Source organism: Brassica napus, chromosome C6, assembly GCF_020379485.1.
Source record: "Brassica napus cultivar Da-Ae chromosome C6, Da-Ae, whole genome shotgun sequence".
Lineage (NCBI taxonomy): Eukaryota > Viridiplantae > Streptophyta > Magnoliopsida > Brassicales > Brassicaceae > Brassica > Brassica napus.
Genome location: NC_063449.1, coordinates 25,244,179 through 25,266,756, shown reverse-complemented (window position 1 = coordinate 25,266,756; position 22,578 = coordinate 25,244,179). Strand labels below are relative to the sequence as shown.

The window sequence follows — 22,578 nt, the reverse complement described above, 5'->3', positions numbered from 1 at the left end:
CTTTGTTGAAATGCTTCCAGACTCTTGCATCTGATGGATGAGTCATCTCACCATCCGTCTGAGTATGCTCGGCATGCCATCTCATCTTTCCAGCAGTCTGCTCTGATTGATACAATATTTTCAATCTGTCTGTAATTGGTAGGTACCACATCCTTTGGCACGGTACCCTATTACGTCCCCGTCCTTGCGGCTTGAATCGTGGCTTCTTGAAGAATCGACATTCTTCTAGCTTCTCATCATCTCCCCAATAGATCATGCAGTTGTCGATGCAAACATCTATCATCTCCGAAGGCAACCTAAGACTATAAACCAGTTTCTGAATCTCATAATAAGAATCAGCAGACACATTGTCTTCCGGCAAATACTCTTTAAACAAGTCCGCCCATTCGTTCATGCAACTTTCAGGTAGAATGTCATCATTTTTAATATTCATCATTCTAGCAGCTAACGACAATTTAGAGAGACCTTCTCTACAACCACTGTAAAGTGGTTGATTCGCCGCGTTTAACATTTCGTAAAATTTTTTTGCATCTATATTAGGTTCTTCATCTTCATCATGAGCTACGAATGCATCAGCTACCATATCATGAACCCTATCATAATCTACCATCTCCTCCTAATGGTAACTATGTTTATTATGCAAATGATGATCAACCGGTTCTTTTTCCTGAAAATTGCTATTACTACTACTAGCTTCATTCTGATCATAATTAAAACTTTCTCCATGTTGAAGCCAGATATAGTAATTTGGCGTGAAACCTCTATTTATTAAATGCTTCCAAACATTTTCACGGTTTGCTAGTTTCGAATTGTTGCATTTCCGATAAGGACATAACATCTTACCAATTTATTGGGCGAGCTGTGTTGAATCTGCTTGATGCATAAATGTCTCCAGGCCCGCAAGGTATTCTTTCGTCACTCTCCCGTTAGCATCTCTATGCATATACATCCACTTCCGCAACTCGTAAATAGTCTCGGAGCCAGCCATTTTTTTTCTTTCACGTGTTTTGTTGTTGGTGTGTTTAAAATGATGTTCAAACATCCATATTTATAGGAAATTTCGAATCTGGTAGTTGTAATTTTCTTATGAATTTACGACGAAAATTATTTAGGTGGCAAAAAAAAAACGTGTAACACCTACAAAGTTGGTGGATTCAAAATTTCCTCGCTAAATACACGTAAATTATTTCCTCGTAAATAACACGCGAGGTTTACGTCGTATTTACGAAGAAATAGTATTTCCTCGTAAAAGACATGTCAAATTACATCCACTTTACGACAAAACGCTTTTGTCGTTACTTTACGAGGAAATAACGATGACATTAGTTTTCCACGTAAGTTTCTCGTAAAATCGACTTAAATTTACGAGGATTGTTTTTCCTCGTTAAATTTCCTCGTTAAGCATGTGTTTTCTTGTAGTGTAATAGTTATAGATAACTCCTAATACTACTAGGTATATATTAAAGCTTGTCTTATCCTTATCCAACTTGATAATGGATGTTTTGAGCTTCAAGCTATCAAAGCTTACCCAACATAGGCGTGGCTCCTATGGTGGAAAGAAAAAATCCAAGAGAATGGTAAGCGCCACTGCTTACACTTATAATAGCCTTCAGATATTAATTTCAGGAACAAAGAGAAGAGGAAAGCTTAGGCACGTTCACTACCGCCAAGCTGATTAACAGCTTCAACGAAAGCTCATAAAGATCTTATGTCCAACACATCTGTTGTTTATATCCCCGCCTGCACGTATGGTCGCATTCCCATGTCACGTACGGTCGCATTCCCGGTTCAGAAAAAAACAAACAGTTAAGACAAATAACTGACGGGTTGGCTCTATTGTATCACCTTTCCATTGGGTTTTAAACCCAAAGTCTGCGATTCTTACCTTTTCCATGGAACTCCCAAGCTGCATATACATAAACATCTCTCTGGATAACCTTTAGATTCAAATGCCAACCTGGTCAAACCAATTAAATGTATGTATCTATTATTTCAATAGGAAAACCGAAGCACGGTTTTGACTTTTGCTCTGGATCTTTTATCGGTTTACGTGTATGTGTTTTAGGTCAGTAATTGTAGTTCTCATAAAACCGAAACTCAGAGAGATGAGAAAAGTGTCATTACCACTCCCATTTCATCTGGGTACAATCCACGATCCCTCACACGACTTCCCTTCCCAACACTTGCCCAAAATTTCACCTACCAAATGTTGGGGTCGAAAACGGTTGCGACGAAGTTAACGTCTAAATTCTTTTCGCAACAAATCATGCTCAGTTAAGAGAACGTCACAACATATGTTCCCGAGATAACGCTTCGTTCGAATTCTATTTAGATCAAGCATAAGCCATCGGAAACATGCCTAGACTGGTTCGCATTCCATAATAAACGCTTCGAGTCAGAAGACGGCCCAAAGGGACCTAAGACATAACTCGAGGCCCAACTTACGATTTTTTAACCAACAACCCGTAAGCCGCATGACGGTTTACGCTTGGTTCGCAAGGAAAGATAAAAGTCAAGTTTCCGCGCATAAATACGAAATTTTGAAGATAATTACGAAGATCCATTTTTATGCTATGGCGGCTATAGGGCAGAAGAGGAAAAGCGTAAACCGACCAAGGAGCCAGTATATAAGGAGTCCTAGGCGAGAGGCATGGGGGAGACTTTTTTCAGAGAAAACTTAGCACTTAGAGCGATTTAGGCATATTTCCGTTTTTGTTATTCGAGCTGCGACTCAACTAGGTTATTGCCGTCTTAGGGTTTTAGAACTAGGAATCTCGCCGATAGCTCTCGTAGCCCAGGCTCTTACCTTGTTGTAACGCTCAAACGCGAATTCGGAATAAGATCTACTTTGCTCCCTTTTCGATTTCTAATACTTTATCGTTGTCATTCTTGTGTTCTGATTGCTTGGCGTGTGGTATTAGTAGATATCCGGGACCTCTGAGAAATTAGGGTTTTCCTAGTTTCCTTATTTAAACGGAAATCGACAGTGCGAATTTCGGTTCCCACAGTTTGGCGCTAGAAGGAGGGGGATACGGATCAATCTAACTCTCAACCACATCACGCTCAACCAGACATGTCAACTGACGACGCAGATAACGTGCAGACTCCTCTTAACGGAAGCAGTGGCACTGATCTCTACACTCCCGCAGCGGACGTATCCGCGGCCAACGCACCAGCCAACGCCGCGGCGCTCGAGGAGTTTAAAAAGATGTTCGCCACCTACGAAAAAAGGCCAGAAGAACAGGATAAGCTCGTGAGCACCCTGACCAAACAAGTTGAAACTTTAACGGCAAGAACTCGAGCAATCCGCCCCCGCGGAACCACTAAAATCCGCGGGAAAAGACTCGACTTCGCAACCCCACTCGACAGGCCTGGAGCCGCGCAGGAACGACCTTCGGGTCAAAACCCTAGCGAGAAATCTCCCATCGAAAAGAGAAACCCTGAAACCCTTCCGCCTCCCGCGAAGGATTCGAAGGATAACGAAGTCGAGCAAGTCGACCTGGATCCTAGCGATGTCTCCAACGATATAGATCAGGACGTCGACAGACATCCAAGGAGGACCAGAAGCCGATTCGCTCGGGAAAGCTCTCCGTTCGACAAACCAATGACAGAAGAGGAGGAAATCCTCTATTAGAACGAACAAGAAGAGCTGGCTGAAAAGCAAACCGAGCTCACTCGCAATAAACGCCGACCAGCAAATCTGCTGGCGAGACGTCTGATATCCGCGATCTTCGCGACTATATCACCAAGACTACGGCAGAAGTAAGAGCCGTGAAATCCCAAATTCATCACGCTACCAGCGCAGCCCCGAGATCGACAGGCTGCTGGAAGGGGCTCGGAAGACCCCCTTCACCACTCGCATCTCAGATATGAGGGTATCCGATCCAGGAAAAATCAAAGTACCGAAGTATGATGGTACGACCGATCCGAGAGCGCACCTTCAGGCTTTCCACATCACGATGGGAAGAGCGAGGCTGAAGGACGGCGAAAAAGATGCCGGCTACTGCCGCCTATTCGTCGAGAATATAGAAGGAGCAGCCCTCGAATGGTTCGCACGCCTTAAGCGAAACTCTATCGGAAGTTTCCGACAGCTCGCATCGGAATTTCTAAAGCAATACTCTATGTTCATAGATAGAGAAACTTCCGATGTCGATCTCTAGAGTCTGTCCCAGAGGGAAGACGAACCCCTCCGCGAGTTCATCAGCCGATTCAAGTTGGTAATGTCCAGGGTCAGTGGGATAAGCGACAAGGTGGCCATTGATGCTCTCAGAAAGGCGCTCTGGTACAAGTCGAAATTCAGAAAATGGATATCCCTCGACAAACCGCAGACGATCCAGAACGCCCTCCACCAGGCGACGGACTACATCATGATCAAGGAAGAAACGAAGGTCTTATCGCAAAAACATAAGTCGGCGAGACCATCCTCGAAGGATGTAGATCCAAAAACGAAGAAGAAGAACCCTAGTAACGACTAGTATGTCCATTACGAGGGGGAAGATCTCCAAGGAGCGCACAATTACGCGATCGGCTCGGACCAGGGCCGAACCACGGGTAATACGTGGACTCGCAATCAAGGATATGATGAAAACATCTTCTGCGAGTTCCACCAGTCCCGAGGACACTCCACGACTAACTGCAAAGTCTTGGGAGCAAGGCTGGCCCCGAAGCTACTAGCTGGAGAGCTCTCGGAAGTGACCAGCGTGAAAGATCTCGTCCTGGAAACCGATCGCCCCTCGAAGCCGGACAAAAATCCTCCCGCGGAGAGATCTCCTCAAAGAAACCAATCTGGGGATAAACGCGGCAGGAGGCCAGACGACAAGGGGAACGATAACAATCGTTGCAGAGTCAACAAGATCATTGGAGAATCACAATTCTGCAACGATACGGCTTCGGCCATCAAGGCTTACCAGCGGAAGGTGGAGTCGAGCGCAAACTGGCCTACATGGTCTCTTACCCAAGATGATCAGAATTGCTCAATCACCTTCACGAAGGAGGAAGCCGGCGGGATCGATCAACCTCACTGCGATCCGCTCGTCATAGACCTCGTCATACGAGATCTGGAAGTCGGAAGAGTACTCATTGACACGGGAAGCATGGTCAATGTAATCTTCCGCGACACTCTCAATCGGATGAGCATCGAACTCGGAGAAGTAACTCCAACGCCAAAACCGGTCACAGGCTTTTCAGGCGAAGTATCGATGACCCTCGGGTCGATTCATCTACCAGTCATGGCCAAGGAGATCACAAAAATCGTCGAATTCGCGGTAGTCGATCATCCTGCCATCTACAACGTGATCATGGGAACCCCATGGCTCAATGCCATGCAAGCCGTTCCATCAACGTACCACCTGGGTGTCAAATTCCCGACCCCAAACGGAGTCGCAGCTATATGGGGATGTAAGAAACAGTCGCGACTGTGCTTCCTCGCGGAGCACAAGTTAAGGCAGATGACGACCTCTGCAACGGCAAATCGTAAACGCACGAAGATAGATAAATCTTCGACCAAAAATGTTTCAAGAAAAGACGATTTAACATCGTCTGCTGACGCAAACGCTTCGGGTGTCGAAACTCAGCACGAGTCCGAAGCCAACACTACGACTCAACCGGAACATCCGGAAGAGAACGCTGACCCAGCCACGGTCATCACGATCAAGGCGGTCAGCACGGCGACAATCGCCGAGTGAAAACGCTCGCGGCATAAAATAAAACTACGAGATGGCTTGATCCTCGAAAGAGGTACGTAGGCAGCTCGTCGAAAGACGAGTTCAGCTATCCCCATCTCCAAAAAGGGGGGTGTAAGACCCGATCCCGGCCGACTAGGCCGCGGTCGATGCTTTACGTCGCTCAGTCCATACCCGGACCGAACCTCTAAAAATTTTGCCCTTTATTCAAAATATCACCCATTGGCTAGGGCTAACTCAGATCCTAGCTCAAGACTACCTTAGTCATTTCCTAGCTAGATCCTTTCAACTTATGCACAGCAGAATAGTATCTACTTAACCATTGGTCTATAACCAATATAATACTTGTCTGGTCGAATCACCTCGGCTACTGGTCAGTAAACACAACTGCCAGCTAGCTCCAAGGTCGATCCTGAACCTAGACCAAGTCATACAATCAGAGGTTCCATTCCCCTAACCATTCTATCTAGATCTATGCAACATTGCTAGATCATACCTTTGCCACATCCACGGAGCTTGTTAGCTCATCGGCCCAGCTACTCTAGCTGAATGAACTCATAAACCAGCTGATCGAGCTGTCACACTCGAACTGAGCTAGGACCGAGCTATGGCCAGCTGCCATATACTGCGTCCAGCTCCTTTACACCTGCATAAACTCTTTCCTTGGGTACTTAGTCATTCAGCCAACCATCCCCACAGACATAAGTAACCCTTGAGAAGTCTTCCAACAGCTAAGGACATGCATCTGGCCCTTACCGGCTCATGCACTGTCCCACATCCTTTTTGCCTTATCAACTTATGATACCAAGTCCAGCTCATGGACTAACAATGCCCATCAGATCCTAAGTCAAACAACCAACCACCCCACATGACCCAGAACTGATGAGTCTTCACACATACCTAACCGGCCATGGAACCATGTCCCAACGAAGCCGATCAGTCCTGCTCTTACAACCGGTGCATCTTTTGATCAATCAGATCAGACACCTTGATCCATCATCTATGGATCAGATCGTCCATCCTTACCCATGATCAGATCACACACGGCCTTCCTTGAATAATAACACCAAGCTCAGTACTTATGGTCCACGCCACCAAGTACAAGCTAGAATCTTCCTTATGGCTCATAGCCAATGCTTTGCACATAGCTTACCAACCCAAGGTTGATAACTAACATTCCTTATGATCAATAATCATAAGTGACAAACATTTCACAATACACAAGCATATGATCTGGCAACCTAACACAAGGATCTATCATTGCATGGCTGGTTCCATATCTAATCGATCATTTTCTCATTAAACTCAAATCTGGCCGATTTCAAATGTGATCCAAAAACTAAATAAAATTCATGTAAATTCATGATAATTCCCAACTAAGAGAATGCCATTATCAGAATTTGCAGAACCGGCCTCGATCCTAGAGATCTCGGCCACGAACAGCCAAACCGGCCAAACTGACCATCTCTAAATCAATTCGATAAAACTCAATAAAAATCATGATAATTCATGATAAATCCCAACTAAGAGATTCCCATAACCAGATTCCAAAGAATCAAACCAGACCATATAGATCTTGATCAAGAACAGCCCGGCCAAGGCCATGGGCACCATTCCTGAACCGGCCAAAGTCATGGTTTAATGTCATCAAGTCTGATCCAACAGACTACACCATAATCATTCATAATATATATATTCCTCAAGGACGTGCCATACTTGGCCATGATCAATTCCACAGTCAACAGAATTGTAATTCAAAAGGTAATCATAAAACCGGTTACCTTATACATGATCTGATTAGATCATGTGCCTTCCCTTATCATGGATGGCCATGCTCCTCCAGGGCACGCCTCCATCATTGTCCTATCACATAACTCCAGTATTGATAAGATCTATTCAAGGGTCGCACCAACTTCCCATCCATGGAACTTCCATGAAACCAGTTTCTACACTGCATCCGCCTTCAAGGCTGTTTTGGCCTGTAAGAGTGGAGTCTGGCCTTCTCCCTTCTCTCCTGGTTATCTGCGTGTGTTCCCAAGACACAGAGGAAGCCCAGGATGTGATCATCCATGATCAAACATCATCACAGTGTCGTCCATCACTTCCCCCTTCAGTGCCCATGAAACTGCCTTCTACACACATCTGCCCTTAAGGCTGTTTTGGCCTTTGGGAATGAGTTCCGGTCATCTACCTTCTTTCCTCACCATTTGCGTGTGTTCTCAGGCCCTGGAGGATGCTTTAGGTGATAACATCACGGATCAAAGCCACCAGAAATTCGTTCATAACTTCCCCCCTTGATCTCTCCCAAAACTGCTTCTTTATGGCCTTCACACCACCATGGGTCTTGGATTGGGAATCCGACCAACTCTCTGTCTTTTCTTTGTGTTTTCTTTGTATTTCAGGGTGTAGGAGGAAGCCCTGGCGTGCCTGCAAAGGCACGGACTTGCCTGCCTTATATAGGAGAAGGGGTGGTTACTTTTTAACCATTGCATCCCTTCGGTTTCAATCCTGGCCATTGATTTAATCAATGGTCCAGATCACACCCTTTCGCCTCTGGCAGTTACTAGACGTCCTGGAACTGTCAAACCACTCCTGGACATGTCCAAAACAAGCCTACAAGGATTGCCCATGCTCCTGGCTCAATCCCAAGAGCCCACCAGCCCATCGGCACACACGGGTCACCCATATGGCCCGACCACTGTCCAGACCCAGCCCAACTGTCCGAGACCTGAACACTCAGTCCAGCTGAGTTGAGCTGATCCCCAGCTGACCCAGCTGAGTGAGCTAGACAATCCAGCTCAGGGAGCTGACCTACACTTCAGTGAGTTACACTGAGCTGCATTACACTTCACCTAGCTGGTCGAGCTTGCTTACTGCATCGCCCAGCTCATATACACTGCGTCTAGCTTGCTTCCTTTATATTCTTCAATCCTTCTAAGTCCCTTGGTCTATTTCCAGACCTAGACTTAGTTTTCCCATGATCCATTTTGATCATTCACTTCATCGAGTTTTACCCGGACCTCGTCCAGCTACCGGCTTGCTTGTGCAGCTCCATTGAGCTTGCCTCTGCCTTATTTTGGTTAAGTTCCAGCTATCTGATTCCCTTAACCACGTTTTGGACCATGACACACTTGTCTTTAGGTCGTATGACCTGGCTGGTGCGTCTCCTCGCACCATGGTCCATCTAGACGATCCTATCCAGGATCGGGGATGCTACAGGGGGGGGGGGGGAGTGGGTTCGTATACTCGTATACTCCCACATAGGAAAATATGCGTTATTGTAATCGAGTTTTTTAGAGATTTCGAAAATTTTTACTACAATATGCGTCGCTCCTTTTTAAGAAACTTGCGCTTCAATTAACGCAAAAGTCTCAGAACACGCTTAGAAAATCTACAAACGTTAATACTCTTGTCAGCAGCCTCGTACGGCCCAAAATCGCAAAACAATCTCTCTTCAGCACTGACAATATACGTATAGTCTTCGAAATAACTGCGAGACATCGCCAAGTTAAAAGTCGAGACGATGCGAACAAATTTTCCGAACGCGACAACAAAAACCTTACACTTTGTTCGTCGATTGGCCCCGACGAACACATCAGCCGTCTTAAACAAACGTAACTTGGCACTCTTTTGATCTTCGAACGTCCAACACAAGGACGAGAGCGCGCTACAAAAAAAATCCAAAATTTTGGTCTAACACTTCCAGTTGGCTTAAAAATTGTCTCTGGAAAGATGCTCGATTCATGCCATACAAGTCATATAAGCCAAGAACCTATCGCGGAATTTAAATCGGTACAAATCAGGTAGAAATCGCAACAGGAAAATCGATAGCCGGCTAGTCACCGCACAAACCTTAAAACCGAGAGTAAACCTATGTCTTGCCCTAAACCCATCGCATTGGTCTCAGACATCTCAAGACATGATATCTAAACGATACGAGATCCTAAAATAAGTCTCTCCGTTCATATCTTGACGTTTCCGAAAGTCCGTAAGAATAAATAATTTTTACGAAAAAAACTCACTAACAAACTAAAAGATTGAACGCCTCAACGAAGTTAAATATGAGAAGACAACTCATGGTTACTTCAAACCCACTCGAAACAAAGTAACTCAAACAAACATCCATTATATAAACCGCATAGCGGTAGGGGTTCAAAGCCACCAACGGCGAGTCCCGATAAAAATAAAAACGGCCAAAACAGACCCATAAAAGTTCGAAGGCCACACTCGGCCGGACATATATGAATAAAGGCCACACTCGGCCGCAAAATACTAGATAAGGGAAAAACTTCTTCCCGTCAAACACTCACAGATCAAAGTAAAAATTCCCGGACAAGGAAGCTCCGAATGCATCCGCGGGATAGTTAACTTCCTCATCGTCACCGGCAAAATCAGTCGTGGTTTCTACGGTATCAGGAGAAACCGGGATGGGATCCCAGAATCCCTGAATCTTCCCATCGATCAGAGAAATGAGCGTCTCAGCGTGAGCATGATCCTTCATGCCACCCTTCTTTAACTCCATCTCCCTCTCGAAAACGTAGTCATCCGCCCGCGTCTTCCAAAGGCTCCCGACTGAGCCGCGACACTCACGGCAGTCGCCCAGCGAGTTGAAAGCATCCATGAGGTTCCCGTACTCAACCTGGAATTGAGAGGCGCGAGTCTTCATCACCTCGACAATTTCCCTCTTGCCCTTCAGTTCCGCCCTACGAACAGTCCTGGCATGATCACGAGCGAGTTGAGCATCTCGCGCCAACATCTCGTCTCGCATGCGATCAAGATCCTTTTCCGCCTTCTCCGCTTTAAAGCGATAGATCATGGCCTCTCTATGGCTCGCCTCAATGGCCGATCCAAGCAAATTCAAGCCCTGTAAAACTGATCGACACGTTATAAACAAAAAAAAAATAACGATTGTCAAAATTCTTAAAGCTTATACCCCGTTGATGATACGAGATCCTTCCGCGACGACTTTCGGCCTCCCCGACTCGTTCGTGGCCGGAGGAGCATCGAAGCCCGACGGAAGACAAGCGAAGAAATCATCAATGTCCGGAATAGGGACCTCGCTCGTACCGCTTCCATCACCGAAAGCAAGGTCAGGATCCCATCCTGGAAGCATGCAATCGTCCACCGAAAACTCCAGGTCACCAAGGTCAATATCTTTCCCCTTCGAAGAATTTAGCCCCGTCGCAATCATGGGAGCAGCGTCGGGACCTTGGTCATCAGGCTCGGAATCACTCCTTGTTTCTCCGCCCAAAGCAGGACTAGGATGCACAAACCTCAGCGCTTTTCGAACTCTCTTCGGCGTAACGGAAGTCCAGAAAAAAGGACCGTTCCTGAGCAGATCCCTCACCGCAATAATGTCCTCAGGAAACGGAGCAAGAAGATTGATGAAGGGACGATCGTTCGGCAACCTCCGGAACAATGGGATACAACTCTCCTCAACGGACGCGGCGTCTACACGAACGAAGAAGAAAAACTTCTTCCACGAGTTGAAGTTAGAAGTAAACCCCTTAACCACTGACATGAAGTTCTGAGGAACCAGCATGTACGTGTCCGTATCCTTGATGATCTGTAACCGAAGAAGCGCTTCGAAGTGATCGACGGTAAGGGAGAGACCATGCTCGTAGCTCAGGATCAGGACTCCAATGAGGTGTTGGATGCCAAGAGGATTCAGTTGGCTTATCGCCACCCTGAAACGATCCAACACACGGACGATAATTTCGGGAATCGGGAACCACAAACGACAGCGCACTACGAATGCTTCGTAACAAGTAAAGTAACCCTCCGGGGGACTACTAGCACGCTCTCCTTGACGAGGAACCCTGAACTCCACCGCATCCGAAATATGGTAGAACGACCGCATGACCTCGAGGAATTCGCTAGTACTCCTACTTGGTGCACCTTCCTCCACCGGGCGACGGTTCATGACCGGGAACGATTTCTATTTGGGAGGCGTGATCGAACCATAACATGCCACCCACCATGCCTCGTTCTTGACCGGGTCTACTGAATGAGGAACGAATTCCATCTTTGGCACACAGAGCTCTTCAGAAACATTCGCGGGCAAGGACCCTTTGTTCGAACTCCTCTTCTTACTCGACATCTCGTGTTTTTCTTTTTTTTATCAAGAAGGAAATGATAGAGAGAAAGAGAAAGAAGAAAGAATTTTTCAAGAAACCTCTGTATGAGAATGAGTAAGTGTAAAGATTGTGAAGAAATTACCTCCCTTCTTATAGGCATGAGAAATTATTATTTACTTGCGGATTTTCGGACACGAACTTCGCCCAAATACACCAATCTCGTCCGAACTCTCCATACCGCACGTTGGGATCTCACTAGAAATCCACGATCCTAACGAGCTGGGGGGCTAACTGTTGGGGTCGAAAACGGTTGCGACGAAGTTAACGTCCAAATCCCCGCAAAATACAAGTATGTCTTTTCGCAACAAATCATGCTCGGTCAAGAGAACGTCACAACGTATGTTCCCGAGATAAAGCTTCGTTCGAATTCTATTTAGATCAAGCATAAGCCATCGGAAACATGCCCAGACCGGTTATGGATACGACGAAGTTAACGATCAAAACGTCCGAAGAAGAAAACGAAAAACCTTCTTCGACAAATACTTTTTCGAAATAGATTCTTCCTTGCGAAAAGCTTTGGGGAGGAAACACGAGACATCGGACAAGAGCTCGAAAAGGGTCGCTACGCAGAGACCGAACGCGTGTTCCGCTCGGTTGCTACTTAGCGACCGAGCTCGAGCCAAGCTCGGTCGCTACTTAGCGACCGAGCGTTCGTTCCGCTCGTAGCGACCGAGCTCTTCCGAAACGTCGATACGACATTAGTCCATGCATTCTCGTCTACCCTTCGATGCTATCTCCCGAATACAGTAGCGAACCCATTTCATGTTTCCCGCCATTCTAAGTCATCGATCAAACTTTACGGTAAAAACCGCGGAAAGTTCACTCTTTATCGAAAGAAGCTGTAATAAACGCTTCGAGTCAGAAGACGACCCAAATGGACCTAAGACATGACTCGAGGCCCAACTTAAGATTTCTTAACCAACAACCCATAAGCCGCATGACGGTTTACGCTTGGTTCGCAAGGAAAGATAAAAGTCAAGTTTCCGCGGATAAATACGAAATTTTGAAGATAATTACGAAGATCGGAAAAAATGGAATATCTCCATTTTTATGCTATGGCGGCTTAAGGGCAGAAGGGGAAAAGCGTGAACCGACCTAGGAGCCAGTATATAAGGAGTCCTAGGCGAGAGGCATGGGTAGCACTTAGAGCGATTTAGGCATATTTCCGTTTTTGTTATTTGAGCTGCGACTCAACTAGGTTATTGTCGTCTTAGGGTTTTAGAACTAGGAATCTCGACGATAGCTCTCGTAGCCCAGGATCTTACCTTGTTGTAACGCTCAAACGCGAATTCGGAATAAGATCTACTTTGCTCTTTTTTTGATTTCTTATACTTTATCGTTGTCATTTTTGTGTTCTGATTGCTTGGCGTGTGGTATTAGCATATATCTGGGACCTCTGGAAAATTAGAATTTTCCTAGTTTCCTTATTTAAACGGGAATCGACAGTCCAAATTTCGGTTCCCACACCAAGAATTTATGACCATTTTTTTTTATCCCATACATGATACGGAAAAAGTTACAGCACTAAATAGATTATTAACCTGGCCAGCCAACACATTTGGATCCAATGTAACTTCACCGCCTCAGTATATTCAAAGATTTCAGTATCTGAGGAGTTACTTTCCCTGGCATCACTCCAGTGTCCATACTTACGATGAAGTTGTACTATCTCAGTGCCTTTAGGTCCGAACGCACCACCATATAGGCCTGCAATTCAATACAGAACATATCCTAAATTAAGTTGTAGTACAAATACATTCTTACCAAAAGTAAGATGGGCATGAAACCTGGAAACATATCAAAACGGTTTGAGATATGGTACAATCGTTTGAATTGTATTTTAAAATTGGAAAATTGTATTTCGTAGTGAAGAAATTGAATCAAACAATCGAAATGATCTATAGGTAGTGAGTTTGTGGATTGGATCAATATATAATCATGAGAGATGGAGGAAGGTATGGGAGATGAGAAGACCATCGTTTTAAGAAATGTTGAGTATGAGGAGAAAAAAAGAAAAAGTCAAGAGTCATTTTGGGACGCCTGATTGGTGAGATGGAGTTTTAGGAATATCTTATTGGTGTAAATATTTAAATGGGCCATTAAACATTGAGCTTTTATTGGGTTTTGAAATTTGTAGCGAAATCTAATGCAGCCGAATTTTTTTTCGATAACTCAGAAGCTAAGCTGATGTGGCAAATCAAACACCATATGATTGGCTGATTTAATTTGTCACTCCCCACTTACCATATCTCCTTTTAGTATAGTATAGATAACGTGTTTCATGCGCTTCCACACGTTTCTCTATCACCATTTATAGATCTCTCTATGTACCAAAACCAAAATACTGCTAAAGAGTAATAAATATTCCGAACGGACGTACAGGTGCGGAATTGGTGTTGAGCGAGGCAGAAGTATGCTAAGATAAACAGTAGCCGTAAAAATTAGAAACATGTACAAGTCCACAACGTTGACCAAGAAGTTAATGACCGTGACTAGTATAATTCTGGTCGAATATTCTTAGAGGCAGTTTGGTAATAGCCATGTTCGAAAACTCGTTAGGCGCTACGCGTGCGGTACACCCGGGCCTAGCGATTTATTGAAAAAGCGGAAAAAAATCGGAGAGTACGCGGAGAGAAATTTTCTGTATTTTATACGTATAATACTTTATTTATACGTATAATACAAGATAATACATTTTATTTAACGATTTTTCTAAAGTTCTAAAGATATAGTTTAGTCTAGTGGTTTTTGTGTTAGTTAAGTTTGCAACTCACGTGTTCGAATAGCAAAAAACCTGTTTTATTTTTATTTTTAATGTTTTCTTTTAATGTGTGGCAAAATAGTAATTAAGTCTTCTTCTTCCTTTATCCATCGTTCTTGTTTTTTGCATATTCCACCATAGCTAACATAATAAATCTATCACCAATCACTTAAATTCTGTTGTTTTCTACTTGTTTGTTCAGTATATTTGTAGATCTCTCATCTCATATTCGATTTCAAGCATTAAAAACCAATTTTTTTTTTTGTTAATAAATCCGATTTTTCATCCGATTTTGACGAATTCGCCACGGTGAGTTGCCGAGGAGCGAGTACTCATCCGATTAAACGGTAACTCGGGCGAGTTTTAGAACATGGAGAACATTCTCTTCTCTTCGAGTACATGGATTCAGAAAAGTGAAATTTCAAATATTCATTAGTACTTTAAATAATAGCATATAGCTGATACAACCATTAAAATAAACGTTTCAATTTTGGTAGAGTTTAAAGTTTAGATGACTTCAAAAACGATTATGATCATGGTGATCTGAAAATGATTAAGGCAATTAAGTTGATTCTACATTGCAAGTTACTATATAATATAAAGAAAATTTAATTTTTATGAAAATTTAGATGTTTTTTTCAAAAAAAAAGTTACTATATAATATAAAGAATGTAAGAATATACATAGTATTTAGTATTACAAATAAGGAAAAGGCAGATTCCTTAAAAACTAGCTTTTCCTGCAAATCTGGATGAACGGCTGAGAATTATAACCCAGGTTATCATCAGATCTATCAATAACTATTAGTGAGATATACAGGTTTTGGAGTGACGGGTGAGTGGTTGAATGACAATCGACGGTACCTCTCTAGTCTCTACTGTCTTTTTTGTCACCATTAAGGTTTCTCTCTCTTGCTCTAAATAAACAAATAAATGGTAGTTGGCATATTGGACCCATCTTTGATTTTGGGCCCCAACGTGTAAACATCACACCTTCTTCTTCTTTATACCATTTACTACACATTTATCAATAATTTATATTAAAGTAAAAATACCTTTAGTATTTATTTAGAAACATGGATAATAATAAAAAATAAATTTATCTTATTAAAGTAGATTTACCTTTAATATTTGTTTGGAAACATGAATATTAGTAAAAAATAAATATAATGATGTTTGGAAACATGAATGGCAGTAAGTTAGGAAAAAAAAAATAAAGGGTTTATGGTATTAAAAAAATCGGAAGTCCATTACATGGACTAGTAAAAAGTAATAGGCTTATGTTACTTGACATACATATTCAAATAAAAATAATAATATAAAATTGATTTATATCAATAATTCATTCAAAAATATACATATATTCAAAATTGATTTTTACTAACATATTTTCCAATAACCATTATAAAAATATTTTCAATATATATAAGAAAAATACAATACAAAGTCCAATTTCAAACATCAACTTAAAATTATGGTTTTTATATTTCACATTTAAATTTATAAATATAAAATATGTGATTATTTATATGATTGTATGTATAAAATATTATTAATTATAAGATTACTTATTTGATGGTACGTATAAAATACGATTAATTATATGATAACACATATTTTTGTAACCTATGATGACACATATAGGATATATAATAGTGATTAGGGGTGGGCGTTCGGATTCATTTTCGGGTCTGTTTGGGATTTTCGTGTTCGGTTAAGATCTTTAAGGATTCGTTTCGGATTTGGATAACCAATTTAAATTATTTTTTAAAAAAATAAATTTATTATATGCTTTAATTTTTTAAAATATATAAACAATAGAATATATTACATATAAATTTGGATAACATATGTCAGAGTACCTAACTAAACATATAAATTGGTTTGATTTAAATATTTGGATAGAGAATTAATAATTATTTAACTATTTTTAGAGTTTTGGGTATACTTTAACTATTTTAGATATTTACATTTGATTATTTGTATATATTTTCAAGTATTTAAATGAAGTTAAAAGTATCATATATATTCTGGATGTTTTTATATATATTAAATCTAAAAATAATTAATATATATAAGTATATAAATCTATATTGGATACCCAAAATACTTCGGTTCGGATCGGATTAGGTTTCAGTTTTTCAAATACCAAAATTTTGAATAATTAGGATATTTAATCAATTCCGTTTCGGATTTGGTACAACTTATTCGGATTGTGATCAGTTCAGTTCTTCGAATTCGAATTTTTTACTCAACCCTAAATAGTGACATAAAAAACAAATAGCATCATATTTTTTAAAAAAATACATCCGCGCGGGTGCGCGGATCAAAATATTGTAATTGCTTAAGATCGAAGATGCAAAATCTCATTATAGAAAAAGAACGAGGAAGGAAAGTGAAAGAGCATGCCCAACGGTGGGTATACTCTTTTCAGAATCTTAACAATAAAAAATTAATAGTTTTAATATTATTTATTTATATATTTAAATTTGAACTCTTAAAACAAAATTAGCCATTTAAACAATGACAAGTGTGTTTAGGAGATTTTACAGAAGTTCCTGCAGTGCCTATGTTTAGAAACTAAAGCTTCTAAAGATTTGCTTCTCTCCTACTTTTTGATTTTTTTTTATAATTTTATTTTTTTTAGAAACGTTTTCTCCATACTTGGAATTGGAATCGGCCTAAGGTCAAATTAATCCCGGTTTTTTAACTGGGATTCTTAGCTTCATCTAAAACACGGTTCTTATGTTTTAACTAAGAAAACCTAAGAACCGTCTTTTAAATAAAAAATATAAGAGACGTCTCATAGCCGAAAAATGTAAAAAAAAAATATGTCAAAACATGAGTTAAGAACCCAAAATAAAAGATCAGGGTTAATCATGCTCTAAAGATGATTAGAAACTTAAATTATGTATACTAGATTTCGATCCGCGCAACCGCGTGAGTTTTTGTTTTTATTTATTTTTATATAAACATTTTGGTTTCAATTCTAAATTGATATATACTATAATATATATGTGTCTATCAATTTTTAAAACATAATAAGTTTACGGTATATTTTTTTCATTGAATAGATTGTTTCAAACTTTCACATGTATTTGTTCTTCTTCATAATATATATTTTTGGATTATTATTTCATTATTAAAATCGTAACTATATATATAAAAATTAGTAAAATATTGTTTTATTGTCATATTCAAAGATATTATAATATTTCACAGATTTAGAAAGTTTTTTAAAAAATAAACTTTTCGCTTCATAGATTTATATTATCGAGTAAATAATTAAACATTTAGTTTTTGTTTAATTTTTAAAATAAACTATATAGTTTTAAATTTTTTTCATTGGTTTAAGTTAGTAAAGATTAATCATTGTTAGATAATATGGTTTTTGTTATTTAAAAAAAATCTTTATAATTTTAAAAGTTAACATTGACAAATATTTAAATAATTAACATATGGAGGTATAGTATTACAACATTAAATTATATTAATTTATACTATCTATAAATCCAATGGATCACCTATTGTTTAAATCCAATTAGTGATAGCTCAATAAAAGTTTCTGGTATGCCCAAAATTTAAATGATAAGATTAGAGATTAAATATAACATGACTTTCTAGGAATATGTCCATTAGGTCCATTTTTAAAAAAAAATCACACATGAATCAAGATTGTGACTTCTGTTTTAATATATAAGATATATTACTTATATTTCTTATAGTCTATTCTTACATTAGTTATAAAGTTACGGGTCCTAGGCATTCCCAACCCAACTCTATTTTTTACTCTAAAATGGAGTAAAAGTGGATATGAAGTAAGAAATGCTCCTAACTCAATTTCATATTTCACTTTATAATAAAATTTACTCCATTTGTGGAGTAATCTATTTTTTGTTTGTTCATTACTCCATTATGGAGAAAAAAATGAAGTAGGGTTCGAGCATTTTTATTTCATATCCACTTTTATTCTTTTTTGGAAGAAAAAATATAGTTTTACATTGGAGATGCTCTTGATACATATTATTAAAAAAATTAACATTAAATTATTCAACACATATTATAATTTAATGCATATCAAATTTTCAACAAATTATATACTATCATTTGAGAAAATCCATCAACAAACATATTCATCTCATAGTCTTAGATTAGTTACCAATTTCGGTTTTTTTTTTTTACCAATTTCGGGTTTGTTCTATATAAAGTAGTATTCTAGAAATAGTATAGCTTTTTGATTCTTAAACCAAAAATCGCTTAGGAAACTTCTCATTATACATCTTTCGAAAAAAACTTCTCATGATACAGCTTCAGTTTTACTTACTTATTTTAATATTTTGTTTGGTTGTTTTCCAAGTCCAAACTTTACTTTGTTTTTATTAATTTGATTTATTCAGGCCAGTTGATTTCTTATATTATAGTTATACTTTTATGATAATTATCTATTCAAAAAGGAGTAAGCACACCAAATGTTTTAATTTCTTGAAAGAAATGATAAAATATTAAGCACACCAAATAGTTTTAATTTCTTGAAGGAAATGATAAAATATTGGATATATAACAAGAAATCTTGCCGATCCGTCTAATTTACTATTTTTTGTCTGAAATGTCTATCTTACTTGCTATATCTTTTCGCAGATCCTGATCTTATTTCAGAGAAGGGCTGATCTTGACGAAAAAAGGATAAGAAGGATTGTCTCGATTCACTAAATGACGCATGAGAAACAAAGGCATAGAATGGAGAGTGGGAAAAACACGGTACGCACACTAGGATGGAGGAATTGTTGTCGTGTTCTTCGATTCTTCCTTCATCTGAACTATTAAAACAGAAGTATAATTAGAAATTAACCTTAAATTTTCCTAAATATTTACGAGTCATACCACTGGTATTACTCTACACATTCACTAAAATTTAATAAAGGCTTTCACGCCATATGACAAAAGACAAGCCCATTAATATTTGTTTGATCCAATAATTGCATTTGTATATCTCTAACCATAAAATGAGATTCATCTTTCGTGTCACCATAATCCCATTCTCTGCATGAAATGGTTTAAATAAATTAGTAAACCGCGTGACTTAATTAAGTGTCAAAATCATATTGAATGAACATTACGTTTCCAGGACTAATTCATAACTTTAGTAAATAGGTTAAATCATGCGTCTGGATTTCCTGTATACATAAATTAGTAATGTAATTGTTGAGTACATCACCAAACTGGATTACCTGTATTACAAGAATTATATACAATTTTAAGACCATTCGGTTTAGTATATAAATAGGATTCAAAATTTATTTTAATTTGTTTTAATTTATTTTTTCAACTAGAAAATCAATAATAATAGATTTTCTAACGATTTAGTTGGACATAACATTAAAACAAGATATCAACTTAACCGTAAGTATCAATTCAATCAATATCGATGTGTTGTATATTCAAAACTGCTAAGAGATCAAATAACTATTCCTAAAATCATTGACTATCTTACTAACTTAACATAACAAGCCCCTAAATTAAAGGTATCACATTAATAACAAAATATATCTACTTGCTAATCATGGTTTACTAGGATAGAATATTGAAAAATCTTTAATATATTCCTCACTTTAGAATGCTTACCATTACGTGTTAAAAAATCAAACCCGTAATATCTTTACTAAATATTCATGACATTTAATATATTCCTATTCTACAACTTGCAAATCACGCTTTCAAATAATCAAGTTTAGATTTTTCAACCGTGACTATCTCACCTAAATAACTATATATACTCTGCATACTACATCGAGGACTACATTCACAATCATTTCAAAGAAAAAAAAACGATGTCAACCAACGCAAGTTTCACATCTCTCAAAAAAGTGAAACCATTTAAAACTAAATGGCGATCTCAAGTCATATTGCTTCATTTCTGGCAACAAACCACCTCATTCGGAGAGACCCGTCAAATGGTTCTTGCTGATGAATATGTAAGTTTTGCAAATACACTCAGATATTTATTTGGAACTATTTTCTTTTCCCTTTTGCTACATTTTTTTATTTTGTTGTCAAACATTTATTTTGCTTTTGTTTTAAACAAAAAACGTTCATTAGTTCTATTATTTTGATCGTTTTAGTGATTTTAAGCAGTCGTACATGACATAATCATGAACATAACAGAGCAATTATTCATCATTCAATCAAGTTTAAAGCAAACAACTAAATATAAGGCTATGGTTCTATTGTGTTTCTAATCTTATAGTTTACTAACCTTGTGTTGTTGATGTTGTTCAGTAAGATTGGTCAAGACTTTGGTCTCGCTATGGTCATTGCCACTGAGCCTTTCTCTCTTTTTCTTGGATCTCATGAACAACAGTGAAATCATTTTAAAAAAACTTGTAGTTAGTACATATATATGAAGTGCACCAATCCTATAAACATGTCACCAATTTTAAAAATAAACTAACCTACTTTTCCCTCACAGCTGATCAGTGTTTCCGGCCCTTTTCTCTGTGATGTTACAACTGCTTATTATCTCTCTGTCCTTATTCATATCTCTGTTTGAGCTTCTGTATAAATCAATTTTGTCTTCTGTCCCTTTGTTTCTCCAGAAAAGGTAGTTGGTGGAGAAGGACAAATACTGTATGATTCAAAAGAAAATAAGATATCAGAAAAATGGAGATTCCTGTTATTTAACAAAACTCACATTAATTCCTGAAACTTTTGGCTTAAGAGCAAAGAGATAGAAAGTAGGTGAAGAAAATACCTTTACTTGTGGTGATGTTCGAACCTGAGTAGCTATTACTGGCTCAGGCATCTTCAAGGCCAAATCCTAAAAAAGATTTGGTAATGGGAATTAAATCTCTACATGTGCTCTACATGTGCTCACGAAGCTAAAGATAGACCAAACTTGAATATCACATCAATCTTAAATAGACTCTGCTGAGAAATACAAAAATACTTCGTATCACCTTAATCTCTTTGGTGAACGTGTGGCAGATTTCCCTTTTAGCTTCTCTTGATTGGGGTCTTTACTTAATTTCTCCAGAATAGATTTAACAGCTCCATCAAGACTGTCTTTAACATCTATTTGTTCCTTTATCTGCTTCCCGATTAATAAGCTTTAATCTATCTGCATAAGATCGATAACGGAACAAGAAGATGATGCAAATAATTGCTTCTAACCAGCTGCTTAAGTGAAGTGTCTTGGAGAATCAACTTTTTTTGCAGCCGTTCAGCTGCAGTAAACACATAAAACTCAGCTATCTAACGAGACATTATCACATGAATTATGAAGGAATCAGATGTGACATTGCTAGCAAGAGTTAAATTTTTTAATTCATCAGATCTTCAACATGCAATTCAAATCATCTTCACAAATTTACCAAAAAAAACAGATTTCCTAGATTTCTGATTTTATCTAACAATTCGTTTTCGATCTACAACGGGTAACATTACACAGATCAATACAGATGAAACTAACATGCAACCCACAAATATTTAAAAATAAAAAATCGAATTATCTAAACCAACAAAACTCCAGCCCTTTAGATAATAATATTTGTATCTGACTTACGCCATTGAAAATCTTCCCTGTTTCTGATGGCCTTATGAAACGTCGGCAGAGTTTACAGAGGAGATAAAGACAGAGGAGAGACAAAGAGGTCAAACCGGAGAAATTAGAGAGCTTAAAAAATATATAGTTAGGTTTTCAAGAAACAAAACATGTGTGATTTTTTTCCCGAACTGAATTGTATCGGAATCTTAGAGTATGATTAACCCAGTCCCTTTAGTGGGGGTTTTTAGATTCGGATAAGAGACGATTCTTAATTTTTTTTAGATTTTAACTAAGAAAAACGAAGAACCATCTCTTAAATAAGAAATATAAGACTATAATTAACTCCAGTCTCTTAAATGAAATTCTTAGCTTCGAGTAAGAGACCGTTCTTAGCTTTTTTTAGATTTTAACTAAAAAAAATAAGAATCGTCTCTTAAATAAGAGATATAAGAACCGTCTC

At 39.0% G+C, this 22,578-nt stretch overlaps 2 long non-coding RNA genes across 7 annotated transcripts; both read right to left on the bottom strand.

Moving 5' to 3' along the window:
- Positions 1 to 13,220: 13,220 nt before the first annotated feature.
- LOC125588876 lies at positions 13,221 to 15,952 on the bottom strand. Its single transcript, XR_007325093.1, has 2 exons — positions 13,606 to 15,952; positions 13,221 to 13,525 (listed from the first exon to the last, which is right to left on the bottom strand). It is a non-coding gene; the product is annotated as an uncharacterized LOC125588876 (long non-coding RNA).
- A 3,083-nt stretch (positions 15,953 to 19,035) lies between these two features.
- Positions 19,036 to 22,317, bottom strand: LOC106407213. Of its 6 annotated transcripts, XR_001281674.3 has the most exons (7): positions 22,137 to 22,315; positions 21,746 to 21,798; positions 21,532 to 21,662; positions 21,327 to 21,392; positions 20,832 to 21,200; positions 19,576 to 19,618; positions 19,036 to 19,395 (listed from the first exon to the last, which is right to left on the bottom strand). It is a non-coding gene; the product is annotated as an uncharacterized LOC106407213 (long non-coding RNA). The 6 variants fall into 6 exon arrangements; XR_007325092.1 differs by having other exon boundaries at positions 19,036 to 19,390; positions 21,532 to 21,798; positions 22,137 to 22,317; XR_002659047.2 differs by lacking the exon at positions 19,576 to 19,618 and having other exon boundaries at positions 22,137 to 22,314.
- Positions 22,318 to 22,578: the final 261 nt, after the last annotated feature.